At 43.1% G+C, this 20,957-nt stretch overlaps 1 protein-coding gene across 5 annotated transcripts in view; it reads right to left on the bottom strand.

Annotated features, from left to right (window-relative positions):
* Positions 1–20,957, bottom strand: part of TFAP2E (transcription factor AP-2 epsilon) — a 71,920-nt gene that overhangs the window by 10,487 nt on the left and 40,476 nt on the right. The window lies entirely within an intron of this gene.

Below are 20,957 nucleotides of genomic sequence, written 5' to 3'. Positions count from 1 at the left end.
TGTTCCTCCAAATTTATGAAGCATTTTTATTAAAAAAAAATAAGAAAAATCATTTTTGATTAATGTACACATTTTTGAAAACAGCTTCCCCAAATAATGTATTCTATATGCTATTTTCACTAATAATAATAATAAATTATTTATACCCCGCCCACTCTGGGTGGCTTCCAACAAAATATTAAAAATACAATAAAACATCAGACATCAAAAACTTCCCTAAACAGGGCTGCCTTCAGATGTCTTCTAAAAGTCAGATCATTGTTTATTTCCTTGACATCTGATGGGAGGGTGTTCCACAGGGAGAGTGCCACTACCGAGAAGGCCCTCCCTCTGCCTGGTAATCATTTTATTCACTTTCTGCCACACACACACACACACACACACACACACACACACACACACACTATAATGTTTGGTTCGAGAACTGCATCACAAAATTTGGATAAGTGCAAACTTCAAAGAACAACTGTGTTTTGGATCTCATATTGTTTTGGAAAGTATGACTCTGACAGATTCACCTTTTAATGCTGACTGAATCAAATTTCTTCCGCATCCCTACTCAAGAATGTCTATTATAAGCTGTGACCAGCTCCAGAGGAGCAGCCATTGGGACCAGTATTAACACCCAGCATCAAGCCTTCCATTTTAATTATCCACAATGCACTGGAGCCACCCTAAGCTGAGGGCATTGTGGGAAGGGAAAATGGTGGGCAACTCACAGCTGCTCACCACATATCACAATACTGTTGTTTGCTGCTGGTAGCAGCAGTTAAGCCCACCCGGGGGAATTGTGGGAAGAACATTTTGCCAGGGTGGGAGAGATGCTAAAACCCAGAGTCAACCCTAGTAGCTAAATGAGTGTGCTGCAGCAAAAACAAGAAGTATCAAAGACTAACAAATTTATTGTGAAGGAAACTTTTGTGGGCTAGAGTCTACTTGGTCAGATGCATCATGAAGCCTTGTTTTTGGTTAGCAGATGGGCATAAAGAATTCTAAACCATGGGACCAAAACACCATGAAATGAAAAGGTTTATCTGCCAACTGAGAATGAGACTTCATGCATCTGACACAGTGGGCTCTAGTCCAAAGAAAAGGTTCTGCCAGAAAAATGGTTAGTCTTTAAGATGCCACAAGAAATCTGGTTCTTACAGATGTGGTGACGCTGAAAAATAATCAAAGAGTGTTGGGGAAAGGTGTTTACGATTATCAAAACAAGACATAACATTGACTGAACTTCTAATTAAGCCCACTGAAAGAGAGGTGATGGTGGGGGAAGGGAGACTCAAGAGAGGTTTTATAGAGAAATGTGAGGAGAAACTGTTGGTGGATAAATAGCCTCTAGCATAGCGTCATTTCTAATAGCAAACTCAGGTGGTGCATTCCAGCCAATGGGACTGGAGACAACACTTGGCTAGTCACAAACATGAGGGAGGTATATCAGCCTGCTTGAGGGAAACTCCAAAAGTTTACTGAAGCACTCGTTTATTAATTTTAAAAACAACAACAACAACCCAAACACAGACACACAAACAGCCTGATGATGACCAAGAATGATCAGTAACCACATAATGCTGCACGTCCGTTAGAAATGGAAAACGGGTAAAATGACGTGCTTGTACTGAATGGCTGAACGCAGTAGAGGTTGATCCATTAGGATGAATGGGGCACTGCCCCACCAACCTCAGTCTGTCCTTAGCCAACCCATATGCCTGTCTTCTTTCTTATGACCCCTTAGCAGGTGGACCTGCCTGTCTTTGGCTTAGCCTCCTCTCCTGTTGGTCTTCTTCCCTCCCAGTTTCCCTGGGCACCAGTCACCATTGTCTGGATGTGACATGGGACTGCAACATTTTATTGTGGCATGGCACACTAATACAGTGGTACCTCGGGTTACAGACGCTTCAGGTTACAGACTCTGCTAACCCAGAAATAGTACCTCGGGTTAAGAACTTTGCTTCAGTATGAGAACAGAAATCTTGCGGCGGCAGCAGGGCGGCAGCGGGAGGCCCCATTAGTTAAAGTGGTACCTCAGGTTAAGAACAGTTTCAGGTTAAGAACGGACCTCCAGAACGAATTAAGTTCTTAACCCAAGGTACCACTGTATGCAAAATCACAATGCCTAAACAATTGCAGACGGGCAGAATAAGAATTGCTACTATACAATTCAAAACACAGCAACCATGTCCGTATCACAATCAAACAGGCACTGACAGTCATGACTTTTCGTCATCGGTTAAAGATTTCTGCAGCTTTCCCGGAGAGAGAAGTCTATTCACTAACAGTATTTGTTGATACTGTTTTATGAGAACTGTATTTTATGTATTTTATTTTAATTTTGTACTGGCTATGGCACTGTATATGCTCAGCAGTCTATAAACGTAAATTAATACTAGAACAGAACCAAGTTGAATTAAATGATACAAACAAAAGTATTCTCAAGTATTCTAACAACAGCAAGAGCAGGTGGGTTTCATCGCTTTCCTAGGCGTTCAAAGAGCACGTGAAGGGGGTTACCATGATGCTTTGTGCAGCAACCATTTGGTCATTATGTGGAGGGATTCAACATACTTATATCAGTACTCTTCTTTTTATCTTATTATTACACTTACATCCCCTCTTCCCTCCAAGACACTTGATTTTTAGCACTAACAACAATTACACAGCTCTTTTCATTTTAGCTTTATCATCTTATCTTGCATTCATCCTAACAAGAACCTTATAAGGTAGGTTGGTTTAATTCCCAATTTACAAATGGGGAAAGGGAGAATGAAATGAAAATCCAGCCCTCCCAGGTGGGCCAAACAGGGTCACGCTGGATCGCTTTTCTTCAACCGCCGTTTTAACTTTCTCACACTTCTGTCTTTGACCCTTGTGGTTTTCACTTTTGAGAAACTCCTAAAATCACAAAACTTGCAATTAAATCGAAAGATTTGGCAGCTGAATGTTGCATGTGTGATGACACCAGCTCATTTCTTTCTCCCCTATTGTGTTTTGTTTTGTTTTTTTAAGCCTTTTCAGGCACTACCAAGAAATGTTAAAGCCAGAATGGAAGATTGATGCCAAGATCTGTTTGGAAATCAGGCCTAATTTCAGTGCAGGTTTTCAAAAGCATCCTTGCTGGCTGCAAACGTAGCTGCCAGCGGCACACCAACCGGGTCAGGCCTGACCTGGCAGCTGAGCTGCTGCAGCCGGGCACACTTTGCCATGGCCGAGGAGGGCTGTTCTCTGCCGCCAGTTCAGATGTGCAAAGCTGCACCAGGGACAAGCACCAGCAGTCAAGGTGCAGCTCCTTCTCTGATGAGGGAGCCTGCTGTGGGGGTGCCTGTTTGACCCCCTCTGCAAGTTGCGCCCACGGCCATGGCCCTCACAGCACCCCAAATGCTATGCCTCTGGTAGCTGCTCCTGGTCATCGAAGCCTTGGCATTCATTCCAGTTTGCTATGTAGCAACTGCTCCAGAACATTGCCAAGCTTAATGGGCAGATCAACCACAATCACCACATTTAATAAGGGAAATGCAAATGCTCAAATTGGAAAGAGTAGCCTCAAAACTCAACTGGAAAAGGCAAAGCAGCGGGAACCCATTAAGGGGGCCATGACAATCGGTACATTGTGAACCAGCAGCTCCCCAACTTGTTAGCAGAACTATAAAAAGCCAGCACATGTTACATAAAAACGGGCAAATGCTTTCGGGGCTAAGAGATGAATGCAAGTCAGCTGAGGGGCCGGGAGCAGTGATGTAACTGGTGATGTCGTCCCACTTCGTTCGTTTTTTGTGCATTGTTGAGCCCACCCCATTTTGCAGCTTGTTCTCTCTTGGCATTTTGAGGCTGTTTCTTAAGATTTCGTGATCGTTTTCAAAAACTTTGCTGTGTGTTTGCAGCATGGATTCCAGCCACATAACCAAGAAGAGGTTTTGGTTCGTGTAATTTTTCCACAGACCTGCAATAGATGTGTACGTGGAAGGGAGATGACTTGTGTAAAGTGAAGCTAATGTTAGCAGGGTTTGTTATTATGAAAAAAAGTTTATCAATTTATTTTTTTAATACAGTCTAGGGCATTGTAATCCCACAAACTGTCACAGAATTGTGCTCAACGTCCACTCTTCAATGAGGGCACAACATGGCCAATTATGTGTCATTTCGTACTAAATTTTTAAAAATGCTAACTTTGTTCAGATCCCCAAGTATGGAGTTCTTACTCAGCTTGAGATCTCACCAAAGAGTAGAGCTGGCAGAGTCGTTCAAAAGCAGCTGGTGACCACAGGTCTCGCTTCCAGATTCAAGGACTATGAGGCAGACTTTTCTACTGCATCTGGCCAATGGGTGAGAAGAGGGGGAGGGGCCCATAGCTCTGCCCAAATAATTGGTGTAGCAGGCATTAAACTTGGAAAATGCAGTAAGCCCAAGGGTTATGAACATCTAGAAGCCCATGGGGAAATTACATTTCCCAGGTCTACTTTCTAAAGGGGAGAGCAAATGAAGTCCCCCTCCTTCTTTCCTCTCTCACACTTACTTTCTATGGAGCAGCAGGAGGTAACTGGGTGGGAAGGGAGGGAGGGAGGTTTTGGGGGCTGGCTGTTTGCCCGCTGGAAAGTCTGTATGAATCACACCAGATTGCATGGATCAGAGGAGCAATGGGGTTTGAATTGATTCAGATCAGCTCTGGTTAAGCACCCAAACTGTTTTCTGATGCTAATGATAACTTGAATTAATCCAAGATAATCTGATTTGAGCCACCAAATTGTTATAACAGGTATGTGATCCAATCCAGAAATCACATCCACAGATAGTTGACCCGGAAAGGTCAGGCATCGCTGTAAAGAAGAGTCCAGGGTTGCTGTTATGACTCATTCACTACTACTAATGTAATCAATCTTAATAGAAAAGAAATGGAAAATGGCATTGTGCAGGCGGGGTCCTCCCTGAATTCTTAATTCATAAATCACTATTCATTAGGTGCTCATGAATTCACAATTGACTACTTTGGTAGCTGCAAATGGGCAATTCCGGTTAGTCACAAACTCATCAGTTGCTGGTTGCTGCCTATGAACTCCTGTGTTATGTAAGTTGTTTTCGTAATGGGTGATTGGATGCCTGCGCATCACGTGTTGCCAGAGAGCATTGGGAACTACTTTTGTTTCTGCCTTAAGTTGTCTAAGCAAATTAAACGAAGTCCAGGATCAGGAATCACCCTCCTTTTCTATATCAAAAGAAAGAAGATGCTAAGTTGGATAGGCCCTCTTTCATAATGGCATAGAAGTGAGATGCAAAAAAATGAATGGGCATATGGGGTCTCAAACCACTGAAACGGAAAATATTCTTAATGCAAAGAAGTTACCTGGTGCAAAAGATTGGGCGAAAGATTCCTGCGTTGCAGGAGGTTGGACTTGATGAGCCTTGTGGGTGCCTTCCAACTCTATGCTGGGGACTGAACCTGAGAGCAGTGGTACACCACCACTGAGCTGTCGTCCCTCCCTGTACTTTTTATTGGAAAAGGGAAGAGACTAAAATCTTACTAATGTTCAGTAGATGAGGGCTGCCATTCTAAGGCTGGACTGAACTGAAACAGCTTTTTAAATGGTTGCATATGCCTCTGAACAGCAACTGTTAGCAATGCATAAACTTGAATGTTCACAATTAATATCCCACCCTTCGTTAAAAATCACAGAACACAAAACATACAACTGCATTGACAACATGCAATATACTGAAATACATTTAAAACATAAAACAAAAGAGACCATAACAGCAAAACCATTGTGAGATAACTTCTTTATATTGAACTATTAAAACTTCAAGGGAAACATGGCTGTCTCTTTCATTAAGTAACAGCAGAAGTTTTAGACTATGCTTAGGCAGAGAGCATTTGGGAACAATAGCTGATAATCATCCCTGTGTCCTGTTTGGCTTTGCAGTGCTGTTTATTCCTGTACAGTGACGATTTTGTCTTGTCATGATTTTAATTATATCATTTTGTGCTACTGTTAAGCCACTTTGTAGATGGTAACAAATGGAATGGAAGAGTATGCATGCATGTATGTATGCATAAATATTTATTATAATATACTATTATTATCATATAAATAGATAATGGAGGGGCTGCTGAATAGAGGAGTAACTTGCCTAAGGCCACCTAGTAAACTCATGACAGACATAAGTTTCCCCTATTTGTAACTCATTCTCTTAGCCCTTAGGTTAGCCCAAAGATGGCTGTTACCAAAGGTACATGGGATGGCTATCTTTTTCTGCTTGCAGAGCCCCCCCGCCAAAGGCACAGCATGTTAAGATGTCCAGTCACTTCCTGGAATCAGTTTTGAAAGGGTAGCATTTGGGGAAACATCACAGAACAATAAAGCCGAATGATGCATGGATGGTCCACTTTAAATCCACCACCAATGGCACTTGTATCGCATCAATGACATGTTGCAGAACACACCCACAAAAAAACACCAGTTTGGAGGACCCCAAGGTCCCAGGCAGTTGGGGTGGGAGTCAAAAGGAGTTGCTGTTTTTTTACTGACTATTTTAGATGCAGGAAAGAGAGGCTTGAGAAAGGCGGTCTAGAGTGTTCTGAGGTTGTGGGACATCAGAATCTGCACCGATTCACTCCTGACACTAGGAAGCACTGCCTGCATTGGCTTGCATTTTCCTATACTGTACTTAGTGTTATTAAAAAAAATGAACTTTACTAATCTAATCAGCATGTGGGAACACGTTTCATGCCCTTACCCAGCTTACTTAACATGCATATGAAACAGGTCATCCCAATGTCCTAGCCATTTCCTGCATGATCTAAAGCAGTCCAGAGCATCAAACACATTTCACTCAGTGGGTTTCTGAAGCTGTTTATTCCTGAGTCAGACCACTGGCAAGGTATAGTCCAAGGTCTGAAGGAGGGGTCTTTTGCAGTACAGCTAGCTGGAAAGGTGGGGAATTAACATGGAGCCTCTGACATGCAAAGCTATGCTTACTTCTCTGTCGTTGGGGCCCCAGGCTGCAATGGTCATAGTGGTGGCTTCATTTGAAGGATGCAATAGGGGGCTCCCCTGCCTCTCTGGTTTTACCATTGTCAGCTTTAAACTCTACCACATCGGTTCTTTATATAACAATGATAGGGAAACTTTGGCTTTCTAGATCCTTGACCCTAACCATTGGTGATGCTGCCTAGATTTGATGCTGCCTAGACTTGGAGGGGCACAGTCTTTCCACCACCGTTATTTATTTTATTACCAGCAGCCTCATACTTGGCATTGTTTGGGAAGTACAAGGAACCCCCAAAACTGGTGGTTTCAAAAGGTTCAGTCCACCAGCCTGATTCAAAATGGCATCCAGTTGTATACAGACAGAGTAAAAAAAAATCTGCTCCTTGGTGTCACAAACCAACATGCTGTAGTTGCTTATGCTGTCTTAAGAGGTGAACAGACAGCTTTCTGAAACATAGAGTAGATTTAACTTGATCCAATTGTACCCTAATCCTATATTTTATGGAATGGAGCTCAAATACAATGCAGAAATCAACAGTTAGGCAAATGTCACGGAAACAGAACAAACTGCTGTGTGAATGCAGTCTTGGTCTGTCTTCCTCTTTCCCAATCTTTCTCCAACTTAATTTTTAAGACCAATGGAAAATAATGATTAAATAATGGCGGCAAGTGGGATTGCTAATGGTGCAATTCTTCTGATGTCAGGACCTACCCTATTTGTGGGCCTTGACTCTCCAATGGAAGACCAACAGGGCTGTTCCATCCAGCCATAGGAGAGTGAATAAGATGGGACTGCAGGGTCTTTCCATCAGCTCTGCTAAAAGACCAACAATTTTTTGGCTCCATCTCTCCTTGAAATATTTCCATTCCTGCTGACCATGACAAGAAAATGCATAACTAAGAAATAGTGTCTGGGGTTTTCTTTTTTCCTCCTCCCTCCCAGTTACTTTTCCTTTTGTATTGTGACTTTTAGATTGTAAGCCTGAGGGCAGGGACTGTCTTCCCATTGCCATTGGCAAGCTGCTCTGGGGAATACAAATTTGTTTATTTATTTAGCAATTTTTTAAGCTACTTGATTGTAAAAACAAAACAAAACAACAACCTCTAAGATTACAAGAAATATTAACATTAACAATAAACAACAATTTAGCTCAACAGTTTTCTGTATTGAAAATCCCATCAGTTAACCCCAATTCTTTGCAAAATTACTTTGCAAAATTACTTGAATTTTCTTTCAAAAAACAAACAAACATCTAACCAAACAAACAAACAAACAAACAAACAAACAAACAACAAACATACATACAAGAGCCTTACACTCTTCATTTTCAGTCATAGAAAACTTCAGTTTCTTGGAATGTCGGTGCAATCCCCAGAAACCCCTTTTTAAAAGTAAATATATATTGTTTCTTTTCTGTCTGCCTTCCTTAAGGTAAAGGTAAAGGGACCCCTGATCATTAGGTCCAATCGGGGACGACTCTGGGGTTGCGGCGCTCATCTCACTTTACTGGCCGAGGGAGCCGGCGTTTGTCCATGGACAGCTTCCGGGTCATGTGGCCAGCATGACTAAGCTGCTTCTGGCGAACCAGAGCAGCACACAGAAACGCCGTTTACCTTCCCGCCAGAGCGGTACCTATTTATCTACTTGCACTTTGAACTGCTAGGTTGGGAGGAGCAGGGACCCCCGTAGCAACGGGAGCTCACCCCGTCGCGGGGATTCAATCTACTGACCTTCTGATTGGCAAGTCCTAGGCTCTGTGGTTTAGACCACAGTGCCACCCGTATCCCATGTCTGCCTTCCTTACCAGTACATAACTGACAGAATTTTGCCACTATGACATCATTCCTTCACTCGCACAACTGTTCTTGGTGCTAGACATCTTTGTTCACATCCAATTTGCAAATAAGCCCTTGTTTCTTTTAACAGAGACATCCTAAGGGGACTAGTGACATGTCACATGCCAAAACGTCAGAGAGCCTCAGTGCCATTTTACAAAATGAGAAAGTGCTTTGGGAGAGGAGAATCTGGAACACAGAGATTCTGCATGGATGGCAGTAAGTCACCTTTCTCACACCACTTCTCCACTCCAAATCTCCCTCTGGAGCAGCTGTGGCTGTAGCTCAGAAGGCCGCAGGTTCAATCCCTGACATCTCCTGGAGGGACCCCTGCCTGAAACCCAGAGAGCCGCAGCCAGTAATTGTAGGCAATACTGAACTAGGTGAACCAGTAGCCTGACTCAATCTAAGGCACATTCCTATGTTCCTGTATAATAATAGTCCCTTGGTGGGCAACATGGAGTAGGCCAGTGGGTGAGTGTCTCTTTCACTAAGTTGGGGTGGCTGGAGCTTGGAACTGGGATAAGAACTGCTAACTCAGCTGGTCAGACTGGGTACCAACATAGGCTCTGGAGGGTCTAACCCTGCCTGGCTGTCAGCCATACATTCTCCCCTCCTTCCCATCTAGCATCATGTGTCACCAGCCAGATACTTTTACCAGCTATGGCTGGTATGCTGATTACATTCTTGGACAGCGGCAGTCTGGCCCCAATGATTCATGCATCGGTAACCTCAAGGCTCCATAGTTGCAACATTCTGTCTATGGGGCTAGCTCTGGACCTGGTCCGAAGGCTCCAGCTGGTCCCGCTCCTCTGAGGGAGAGCTCAGTTTTAAGGTCCAGGCAGGGCCAGCACCAGCATATAGTGGTGGTTCCAAGTTTGAGGTGGTCCTTGGCAAAAAGGGAGGCCCCCTCCTACCTTGGGTGAGTCCCGCTGGGTTTATCTGACGTTAGCAAAGAACCACAATGCTCCAGGCAATGTCAGGCAGCTGGGCCTAACTGTGGTTTTTAATTTCCCACAATGCTTCAGGTGGGTATTGTGTAGAGGCCTTGTGGGAAATAAAAAAATGCTGTTAGATCCAGCTGCTTGTCACCACTCAGAGCTCTAAGTTGGAACAAAATATGTAAAAAGTGGCCCTGTCAGGAAGTTGGCACTCTGGCAGCTGCCCCAAGCTGCCATGTGCTGATTCTGGCCACGAGTGACAGGAAAGTTTTAAGTATTACCTCTCTCACACACAGCCTGGTGCTGCTTCTCAACTCAAAATTTCCTTCTCCCAAAAGAGTTTCTCATTTAAAACCAAAATCCACAGAGTGACTTTCTTTTATGCCATATGTATGTACAGTGGTACCTCAGGTTACATACACTTCAGGTTACATACGCTTCAGGTTACAGACTCTACTAACCCAGAAATAGTGCTTCAGGTTAAGAGCTTTGCTTCAGGATGAGAACAGAAATTGTGCTCTGGCAGCACAGCGGCGGCAGCAGGAGGCCCCATTAGCTAAAGTGGTGCTTCAGGTTAAGAAGAGTTTCAGGTTAAGAACGGACCTCCGGAACGAATTAAGTACTTAACCCGAGGTACCACTATATAGTTAGCCTCTCAGTCACTAATATTCTGTTCCTGAAAGAAAATGGGCGGGTTGGGAGATTAGCCAGGACCATTACAGAAGTGTTGTAGGAAGGTGCCACGGGTTCCCCACGGGGCATATACTCCTCTCAATAACTCCAGTAGCTTCTTTTTTCAATCCAAAGGTGCTTCAGAGTTCAAATTGTGATCCACGATAGAAGGTATTTATGGCAGCACCCGCAGAGGAGGTCAGAGCCCTCAGCTATATTTCAAAGGTGTCCTCTGTCATTAGCTTTGTTCCCTGAGGGGATTTCTCAGGTATTCTGTCTTATCTTGAATGCGCAACCTGAGCAAGGCCTTTGTGTCAAAGAGATCTCTCAGGTACCACAAGCCTTTGAAATGGAAGGGGCTGCTTAGATTCTTCCAGAATCTTTAAAATCACCCCACATTCTGCTCTGTCATTCAGGTGTACGGAGGAGGGAAAACAAAATATAAATGTCACCAGGTAAAGGAGGAAGTGTGTGACGCAGCTTGCTTCATGACACGTTACAAAATTCCTCCATAACAATTGCTCCTGAGTAACGAATTAAGTTGTAGCACGCATGCAGGTAATGAAAAGCGGTGACTCCACAGGTGTGCAAATTGTGAGTGTACAAAATGCAGAGAAGCTGCAGTTGGTACCCCCTGGACTGTTTTCAAAATTCTGTTCCTTAATATTGTGGCTGGCCCAAAGAGAAGGGCAAGATAAGACACCCACATTCCCTGCCTTCAGATTCCACGTATAGAGGCTGACTGGACCAGCCGTTGAATCTTATTTCAATATGGGTGACTAGAGATTTGCAAATCTGTCATTTCTGGTTCCTCTCAGCTTCTCATTTTTCCAGCTTAAGTACAGTCCTCCACATTAACTTTCAGATTTATTCATTTTACTTCATGAAAATTCATCAACATTTTAGTGGGATTTTTGCCTAGTGTGTTATTTTCACTAATACATGCATATGCACCGAATCCTAGTACAGTATGTCCATTTTTGTATGCCTTGCCTGACTGGAGAACTGTATTGCAAAATTTGAAGAAGTGTGAATTTCAAAGGATGGCTGCGTTTCACTTCACATAATATTTCGGAAAGTGCAAATTACAGAGGTTCCATCCATGTTGGTGAAAGCCACCACACTTGGTATTGTTTTATGTAAAAGCACTTTGTTGATTAAGTGGTAGATAAATATTGACAAATAAAAATTAAAAAATTTAAAAATCCTGCTAGCTTGGGCAGTTCAGGACAGGCCATGTGACGCACACAAGGCTCCGTCCGACATTTCACTGCTGCTTCCTGCCCACAGCATCTGCCACCTGAGGCGGCTGCCTCATTCTGCCTATTAGCAGGGCCAGCCCAGGAAATACTGTATATATTATAGGCAGATAGATTTAACAACCTCACCAGTACAAACATCCTCAGAGCAGCTCCCAAATCAACAACAAGAGAGTTAAAACAAATAATAAATTAGGATTGCAATCCTATACACATTTGCCTGGTAGTCCCATTGAAATCAGGGGGACTTACTTTTAAGTAGACAGGTATAGGAGTTTGGGTCTTTTCTTTGACACCAGGAATAATCACAACTGGTCTGGACACAAGGTTATCAGATGAAGAAGACTTGGGTAAAAGATCAGGGGGAATTTTCCCTTGCAGAGGGGAGAACCTAGTCAAACAAGTTTTGCTACAATGTTTAGGGCTAACTGATCAGTCTGTTTGGGGTCAAGCTGGAATTTTCCCTAAGGTCAAGCTGGCCATTTATTTACTGAACTATGTTTCCATTCTTGTCTTTCTCCAATGACCTGAGCTCAAGATGGGCTAGCAGTGGTGCTAGGAAGCTGTTTTTTCCTGCCTCTGTAGCACATTTGCTCTGCTGGAGTGTTTAATCTATCTGCTTTTTACTATATAAAAATCCAGGTAAATACTATATATAAAAATCATTTCCTGCTGGATTCTCATGAAAGGGTGACTCTTTTAGCCGTTGCAGGATTTGCCTTTGCAGCAATTTAAAATTTGGCCCAATTTACCACCTTCTCAGTCATATGATAAATAAAGTTAGACTATATTGCTATCGTGAATATTTCCTTTTGTTGCAATTATGACTACTTTTGTTCTGTGGCTGAAACAAAAATGCTAAATTGACTGACTGACAATTTGGTTGTAATGTTTTTGTAACTCTTTGCTGACTGGGGCTGACAGGAGTTGTCATCCAAACTATCTGGAGGGCGCCGGGTTGGGGAAGGTTGACATTTGTGTATTTGTGCTTGGTTCTCCAGTTGTACAGCTAGGGAGAGGAAGGTGCTCCAGAAGGTCATAACCACAGCCCAAAGGATTATTGGTCACCCTCTCCCACCTTTGGAAGAACTGTACGGTTCCCGTTGCCTTAGGAAAGCAAACAACATCCTGCAGGATCCATCTCACCCGGGATACAGTCTGTTTGCACTACTGCCTTCTGGCAGGAGGTATAGAAACATCAAGTCAAGGACAAATAGACTGAAAAACAGTTTCTATCCAAGAGCTGTGGCCTTTTTGAATGCTGTAACTCGATAGTGAGATCTGGGAGTTTTTGGGTGTGGGTGTGGGTGTGGTTGGAGGGTGGTTTGTTTGACTGTTGTTGTTGTTTTGTTTTTGTTGTTTTTAAGGGATGGCATCCAATTTCGTTGCACTTGTGCAATGTTGCACTAGTGTAATGACAATAAATCTATCTATCTATCTATCTATCTATCTATCTATCATAGACGTTAGCTGCTGAAGTGATGCATTAGGATCTTTTGAAGGGCCCCACTGCCACACAAGACCCCTCCTCCCTTGTGCCAAATGTAATGCAGGGGAAAATACAGCTTTTTCTTCCATTTCCCCCTAATATTATACAGTGGTACCTTGATTTACGAACTTAATCCGTTCCAGAAGTCCATTTTTAAACCAAAGTGTTCTTAAACCAAGGTGTGCTTTCCCATAGCAGCCGGGGACTCAACAAAACACACTCAACAGAAAGCGGAACATGTTCTTATTCCAAGGCAAAGTTCACAAACCAAAACTCCCACTTCCGGGTTTGCAGTGTTCTTAATCCAAGTTGTTCCTAAACTAAGCTGTTCTTAAACCAAGGTACCACTGTACATTGATTTTTCTAAAAGTTACATTCATAAACAGAACCAAATGAAAACAAACCCAAATATATACCGAGAAGATGAGCATAAACCACCCAGACCATAACATTGTATGTATAAAGGAAACGTCAACCCCCCCACTAATCCCATTTCCCAAATGTGTAATATTAAACACAAGTTATAAGAGCTACTTTACAATTTTTTCCACATTATTCACCTCCCCTGCCTCTCTTTGTCCTTCTGTTTTGTGAGTATGTGTAGAAAGCATGCCTATAGATACGGTACTTTTCTTAATTAAGTAGTTATTTAAGCAAAATGTTTTTGCCACTGTTTATTCGTTTATTTAATTATTAATCATTTAAACATTTATTTACTGTCCTACTTAATTATTCCCTTTACAAATTTACATATCTTTTTGTTTCATTTTTAGATTAGGGCTAAATGTGTGTTTTCATTTTGTATAACAATTTTTTTTTATAAAAACCTACAACCGCAAAGAAAAGGAATATCTATTTCCCATGATCCCCCTTCGCTATACACTCCTGAGGTGACAGGAAAGTGCTACGCAGCCTGGAGGGGGGCTGCTCCATAGCTGTTTTGGAGCCAGTCAGGGCACTTCCAGCCAACCTGTGAACTGAGCATTCACCACAGCTATGGGGAGATGATATGACTGCATCAAAGCAAGGCTGTGCACACACACACCATACATTTACACCACATTTACAGCATGTGGCTTCCTCCAAACAATCATGGAAACTGTAGTTGACTCCTCACAAGCCTATAGTTACCAGCCATCGTAACAAATGGTACTTCACAAGATTCCTGTTACTTCCCTTCTTGCTAAACGTCTGCTCTTGAGGGAAAGTGGGTTTGCTACGCAAGACCTCCCAATCAACTATAACAGCAGCATCCGAATTTGCCAGTATGTGGTAGAATGAATCCCACCCGAAAACAGACTGGAAGCCCCCTCAGCCACTCAATCTTCGTTGTTTCAACCCTGAGTCACCCAACACAGAACAAAGCATACAACTCTCAAGCAAAGCTTGTTTCAATTGTGGTTCTTTGCTTTCAAAACAAAGACCTAGCGCTATTCATCGAAAGGCAGGCTAGCGGCACAAGTAATCGATAAAGCCTACAGATTATCAGTTTCAGAGTGGCCCAGTGTCCTACTTTAGACTGGGCAGAATTATAATGATTCAGGTGGTCCTTGAGGTATCCTGCACCCAAATTGTTAAGTGCCTTGTAGATTAATGCAAGTACAGTGGTACCTCGCAAGACGAATGCCTCGCAAGACAAAAAAATCGCTAGACGAAAGGTTTTTTCGTTTTCGATTTGCCTCGCAAGACGAAATTTCCCTATGGGCTTGCTTCGCAAGACGAAAACGTCTCGCGGCTTTGTTTCCTTTGTCTAAAAACAAAGACATGTTTTGTTTATAAAGTTAATTTATTTTCCCTTCAATTTTTGAACTGCTCTTTACAGTATGTGTGACTTTAAAGAGCAGTTAATAAACTGTTGTTGTACCAAATTTGGCTTTGTTTTGACTTTTTTTGACCATAGGAACGCATTAATTGATTTTCAATGCATTCCTATGGGATCTCGTGCTTCGCAAGATGAAAAATTCGCTAGACAACAAAAATTGCGGAACGAATTAATTTCGTCTTGCGGGGCACCACTGTACCTTGAACTTGGCCCCATAGGCTATGGGAGGGCTGTGCAAGCTTTCAAGTGCCAGGGCTATATGCTAGCAACCCCATCAGTGGTTTAGCTGCAGCATTTTGTAATAGCTCGAGACCCAATGGTAGCCCCACACAGAGCATTAAACCTGGCTATAATTTTTACCCTAGTATCAGAGGCAGTGGGACGCATGTGGCGCTGTGAGTTAAACCACAGAGCCTATGGCTTGCCGATCAGAAGGTTGGTGGTTCGAATCCCCGCTATGGGGTGAGCTCCCATTGCTTGGTCCCTGCTCCTGCCAACCTAGCAGTTTGAAAGCACGTCAAAGTGCAAGTAGATAAGTAGGTACCACTCCAGCGGGAAGGTAAACGGCGTTTCCATGTGCTGCTCTGGTTTGCCAGAAGCGGCTTAGTCATGCTGGCTCCCTCAGCCGATAAAGCGAGATGAGCGCCACAACCCCAGAGTCGGTCATGACTGGACCTAATGGTCAGGGGCCCCTTTACCTTTATCAGAGGCAGCATGCCCCTGAATGCTAATTGCTGGGGAATGGGAGCAGGGACTGCTTGTGGGTTTTACCAAGGCACCCATGTTTGGCCACTGGGGGAACAAGATGCAGGACTAAATGGGCTTCTGGTCTGATCCAGCAGCCATGCTCTTCCTACATTTCTCTCTGAGAGCTTCCAGTTTGCCTAGCTGAGTCATTCAGTCTTGCAAAAGCGCCAGGTGCCTCTTGGCAAGGTATATAGGAGGACTCTTTATGTGGCTGTTCAACAGTATAATCCATTTTACAAATAGTGTGCTCGAGACATTCTGTTTTCTTTGCAGAAAGGCCTAGATTTGTTCGGCTTTGGGTGTACATGAACCTCGACAGCAGGGAACAAAGTCCCGCTGTCCTTTGGGGGAGGCTCTGTTTTCTGCGCAAGCCATGGTAGTGTCACTCTCCATTTGTTCAAACATATTTTGATTTCTCGGGGCCAAGAGGCCCTACGGCAGAGATTACGCTTGGCAAATAATAACGGCAGCAACCATAACAATACTTTTCTGTGGGCAGAATGCAAAATGCGAATTTCCACCTGCCATTTTGGAAATTCTTGGCTGAAATTAACTCCAGGCTAAAGACTTTGGACAGAAGTTGCAAAACCATCTGAACTGCAATCCATAACTTTCTTTTTGCAGGACTGCACCCTAGTTATCCTAATGCCTTCAGTGTGATTATTCTGGAGGAAGCAGTTTGGGAGGCGTGTAATCCAGAGCCTTGTTTACATCAAAGTTTGTTTTCAAACCACGGATCAGTTCTGATTTGTAGATCATATGCTGGAGTAAATGTAAATTGAGGCTGCATTTTAAATTGCATTTTAACCTGTATTTTAAATTGGTCCCCCCCCCCCTATTAAGCAAGGAAAGTTTCAGAAAAGGGCAACCAAAACAATCATGGAACTGGAACAACTCCCGTATGAAAAGCATGAACAAACATGCACAAAGCTAGGAAATGCCAGAAATTGCTTTAACAACAATTTTTCAGAGTCCTGATATTTAAGTCAAAACACCAGCAAAATTTGCTAACTCTGTTAAATAACAAGCAATAAATACTATAAATAGATGCGGTTTTACAACTCTCAGCCTAGCCTACCTCAAAGGGTTGTTGTGAAGATAAAGTGGGGGGAGGGAAAGGCAATGTACACAGCCTTGGAAGGAAAAACAAGATACAAATGTACAACAAGAAATGTGTACAAGAGATGTAATACCACAAAATGTAATGGCGGTCATCAGCCTGGATGCTTCTCAAAGAGGATTAGATAAATTCACAGAGGATAGCACCATCAATGAATCCTAGTATGGTGGCTGTTACTATCTCCAGTGTCAGTATGTTTCTAAATACAAGTTGCTGGGGAACCTGAGAGGGGAGAATTTCCTTTGCATTCAGGTCCTGCATTTGGTTGGCCACTCTGAGAAAAGGATGCTGGACTAGATGGGCCCCTTTTGGCCTGATCCTGCCCTCCTATAGATGCACGAACAGCACTCAGATTTGCTACTAGGTAGGACTCACAATCTGGCCCTAGACAAGAGTCTTGCAGCTTCAGGTCTGTGCCTGTGAAATGGGAGCCACCGAGGTGAGGCAGATGCACAGAGACTTGCAAACGCTTGGCAAATTAAAAATGGTAAGCAGTGATATAAACAGTGGCAGGGAGGACTAGTTCAGACAGTCTGACACCAAAGGCAAACAGGTATGTCAAAGGGTATGCAAGGTGGCTTCCAGTAGCTGAAGGGAGTTTCCTGGGATGAAGTGTCTTTCTGGACGAACCTCATTCCTCAGAGCAACGCTAGAGGCTGGGAGCCACCCATGCCTCCTGCGGCTACGATGAGGGTGCAGATACTTTGTGGGATAGCTGAATTAAATAGGGGATTCGCCCAGTCTGTGAAAAGATGGGTCTGTTACATGGCTAGTAGGCATGATAGATAAACGGAGCCTCCATTTTCAGAAGCCAAATGCCAGATGCTGGGCAGCAACAGTGGGAGAAGGCTTTTGCCATTATACCTTTTGCCTTTTCTTGGTGGAAACAAGATGCAGAGACAGATGGGACTTATATCCTTATGGCTGGTCTCCTTGGCCCTAAGGTTGCCATGATGACAACAACAACAACAAAAACAGGGAAGTTTTGGAGTTCTGCTATTCAAAAGAAGTTGATGTGCTGTGCTCAATGTCGGAAGATAATGGTTCGACAATTTTGTGTTCAGATTTTCACTTTTTGAAATATGGCAACCCTAGGTGAATTATTAACATTCGTTAAATATCAATTAATTGAATTCCTATTCCTCCCTTCCTTCTAAAGGAGCCCATGGTGATAAACACATCAAAGAACAAATTAAAACTTATTTTAAAAACCCAAACATAGCTAATAATGCATTCTCAGAGTCCTGCATTCTCAGTGTCCTGTCTAAACCAGGTTTCTGGCTGCTGCCTAAGCAGGCTTAGCATGCCACAGGTTTGTGTTGTGAGCAGATATAAGCGATGAGGTGCAAATTCAATTCAGTTCACATTTAAAGGCAAACCTACCTAATTTGCAGTTTCCAAAACACACAGCCATCTTTTGAAATTCACACTCCTCCAAATTTTGCAATCTGTTCTCCACCCAAGTAACATGTAAAAGATGCACATTATTAAGACAGAGTGTGCATAAAAAGATACACATTACTAGGATAATGTGCATAAAAATGGGTTATATTAGGTGAAATCGCTTTGCAAAAATGTGTATATTAGATGGAATTGTATACAGACTTGTAAAATAAATTTGCACTGAAATGCTGATGAATTTACTTGAAGACTTAAAAATATAAATCACAAAGTGACGTGGAAGTGTGGAGAATTAAGGTTAAGATTGAAAGAATGAGAAACTGAAACCAAGAGATTTGCCCATCCCTAGGCAGGTGTTCTACTAGTATGCCAACTTTGTACACGATTGCAGCAGCCAGCAACTTGGTTTAGATGCGATGCCAGGCACATGTTGCTCTGCACGGATACCTTTTTTTACTCACGCCGCAGGGTCACATTTAAATCAGGGCTCGCATTTAAACCAAGTCCTCAGGCTGTTCTTATCTGCAAAATGGCAACAACAGTCACCTAAATCGTAGGGTTGTTTGGAGGGCAAACGCAATAAAGATTATAACACAGTTTGCAAAAGAAAAGCATTGCATTAATGGCAAATGAATACAGTAGAATCAGAAGTGAAACCAGAGGGGGATCTGGATTAGGCCCCTAATAATCCTAAACTGCTATTTTTCTAGAAAAATGGGTGCTGGGGGCAGGGGAGCAGATGAGAAGGATTGGGACAGCACTAGCAGGAGGAAGTTAACTCATACTTTCTGGCAAAAGTATCTGCTCCCCAGCATTGCTGTTAGTCATTAGAACAGCTAAAGGCCCATCTAGTCCGATATTCTATTTTCACAGTGTCCAACCAGATTCCCAATGAGAAGCCCACAAGCAAGATGTGGCTGCCACACCACAACTCCCATAACAGCTGCAATTCCCACCATCCAAGAAGAACAACTTCCAAAGGTTTGACCCTAACTTTTGAGTTCTAAGTAAAATCATGTAGGTTAGAAATTCCTTTAAGTCTGACTTTCAAGTAGGGATGGAGGAGAAATCCAATTCAGTTCACACCCGAAGCCAAATCTATCAAATTTGCACTTTCCCAAACAGTATGCATAACGCAGATGTTTTTCGAAATATGCGTTTATCTGCATTCTGCAATGCCGTTCTCCAACCAACGCTTACAAAAATGCACACAGTAGAAGAACGTGTGCATAAAAATGAAGGTATTAGTGAAGCTAACACTCAGAAAATGCATTATGTTAAGGGGAATTGGTTATAAAAATGTGTTTATTAGGATAAATTCCCACTAAAATGCTGGCGGATTTTCATGGGGATTTAAAACACTTTTTTTCTTTTTTGCAAATTGCTGCAGAATGTGGAGAACTGTATTTAAGATTGCAAAAATGAGAAACAGAGAACCAAAACATATCCTTCCATTAGGGTACAATGCACACACACACACACTTGGAGGAGTGTGGGGGTGTTGCAGTGTCCTTTCCCCCCAACCTTTGCACTGGACAATTTGTAGGGAGCTCCTCTATGTAGGGAGCTTAATGGCCTACCCACAACCACTAACACTCACAGGAACGAACCTGAGAAGGGATTCTGACACTGTAACGAATTTGGCCCAAAGTTGTCATGCAAACACACAAGTTCACTGGAGAAACGCAGACGCACGCAAGAGGCGAGAACCGAACTGTTGGGATTTTTGCCCCTCACAAAGAAAACATGTTCTGCTCCCCCTGAAGCACCACAACGCCAGAGACCCCATTTTGCCAAACAGATGAGAATCGCCTGCGTTGCACAAAGGAAAGCAAATGAGAGTCTGCGCCCCAAAAGCAAAACTGTTTTAAAAAATCTGCTGTACCTGCAGCAAAAAAAACCCCCAACCACCCAGATTCATTGACACACACACACCTCTAATTAGGCAAGTCGTAACAAAGTATGTGGAACTTTGCGATAACTGGTGCCTTGCAGGCGTGGCGAGGGCAGAGGAAAAGCTCACAGCCTTCCACATGGCCCAGAGTGCTTTAACACACACACACACACACACACACACACACACACACACCTTGATTCTACACTCTCCTTAATTAAGCATTATAAATATCATTTTAAAGAAAGGGACTGCTGTTGGGGCTTAGCCCTGGGGCAGTAAACTCTCTTTTAAGTTTTTCCTTTGTTTTGCTGATTAGGTAATTTTATACAGAGTTACTGCAGCAAAATATGCATGAGAGGGAGATGAAGAGAGTTGCATTACATATGGAACAGTGCTCAGATTTGAATGAAAACAGGACAACTCGAAATTAAGCCCTTTAACACCCCTCACCCACATCCCTTCAAGTTGTAGGTGGCTAAATCTTGAGACAGAGGCTCCATCTGCACCACGCATTTACAGCAGTATCATACCACTTTAAAGAGCCACGGCTTCCACCAAAGAATCATGGGGACTGTGGTTTGTTTGTTAAGGCACTGAAAGTAGGTAGGAGGCCCCATTCCTCTCACAGAGCTACAATTCTCAGAGTGGTGTAACAATCTTCCCAGGGAACTCTGAGAATTGTAGCTCTGTGGAGGATGAATAATTTGGTGGCAAGTTTGTGTGGTGGTGTGGTGTGGTGCAGTGGTTTGCACATGGTCTGGGTAAGAAAACATAGCTTCAGTTTTCTACTTGC

Source organism: Podarcis bocagei (genome assembly GCF_964188305.1).
Source record: "Podarcis bocagei genome assembly, chromosome: 7".
Lineage (NCBI taxonomy): Eukaryota > Metazoa > Chordata > Lepidosauria > Squamata > Lacertidae > Podarcis > Podarcis bocagei.
This window is presented reverse-complemented; position numbering and strand designations above follow the sequence as displayed.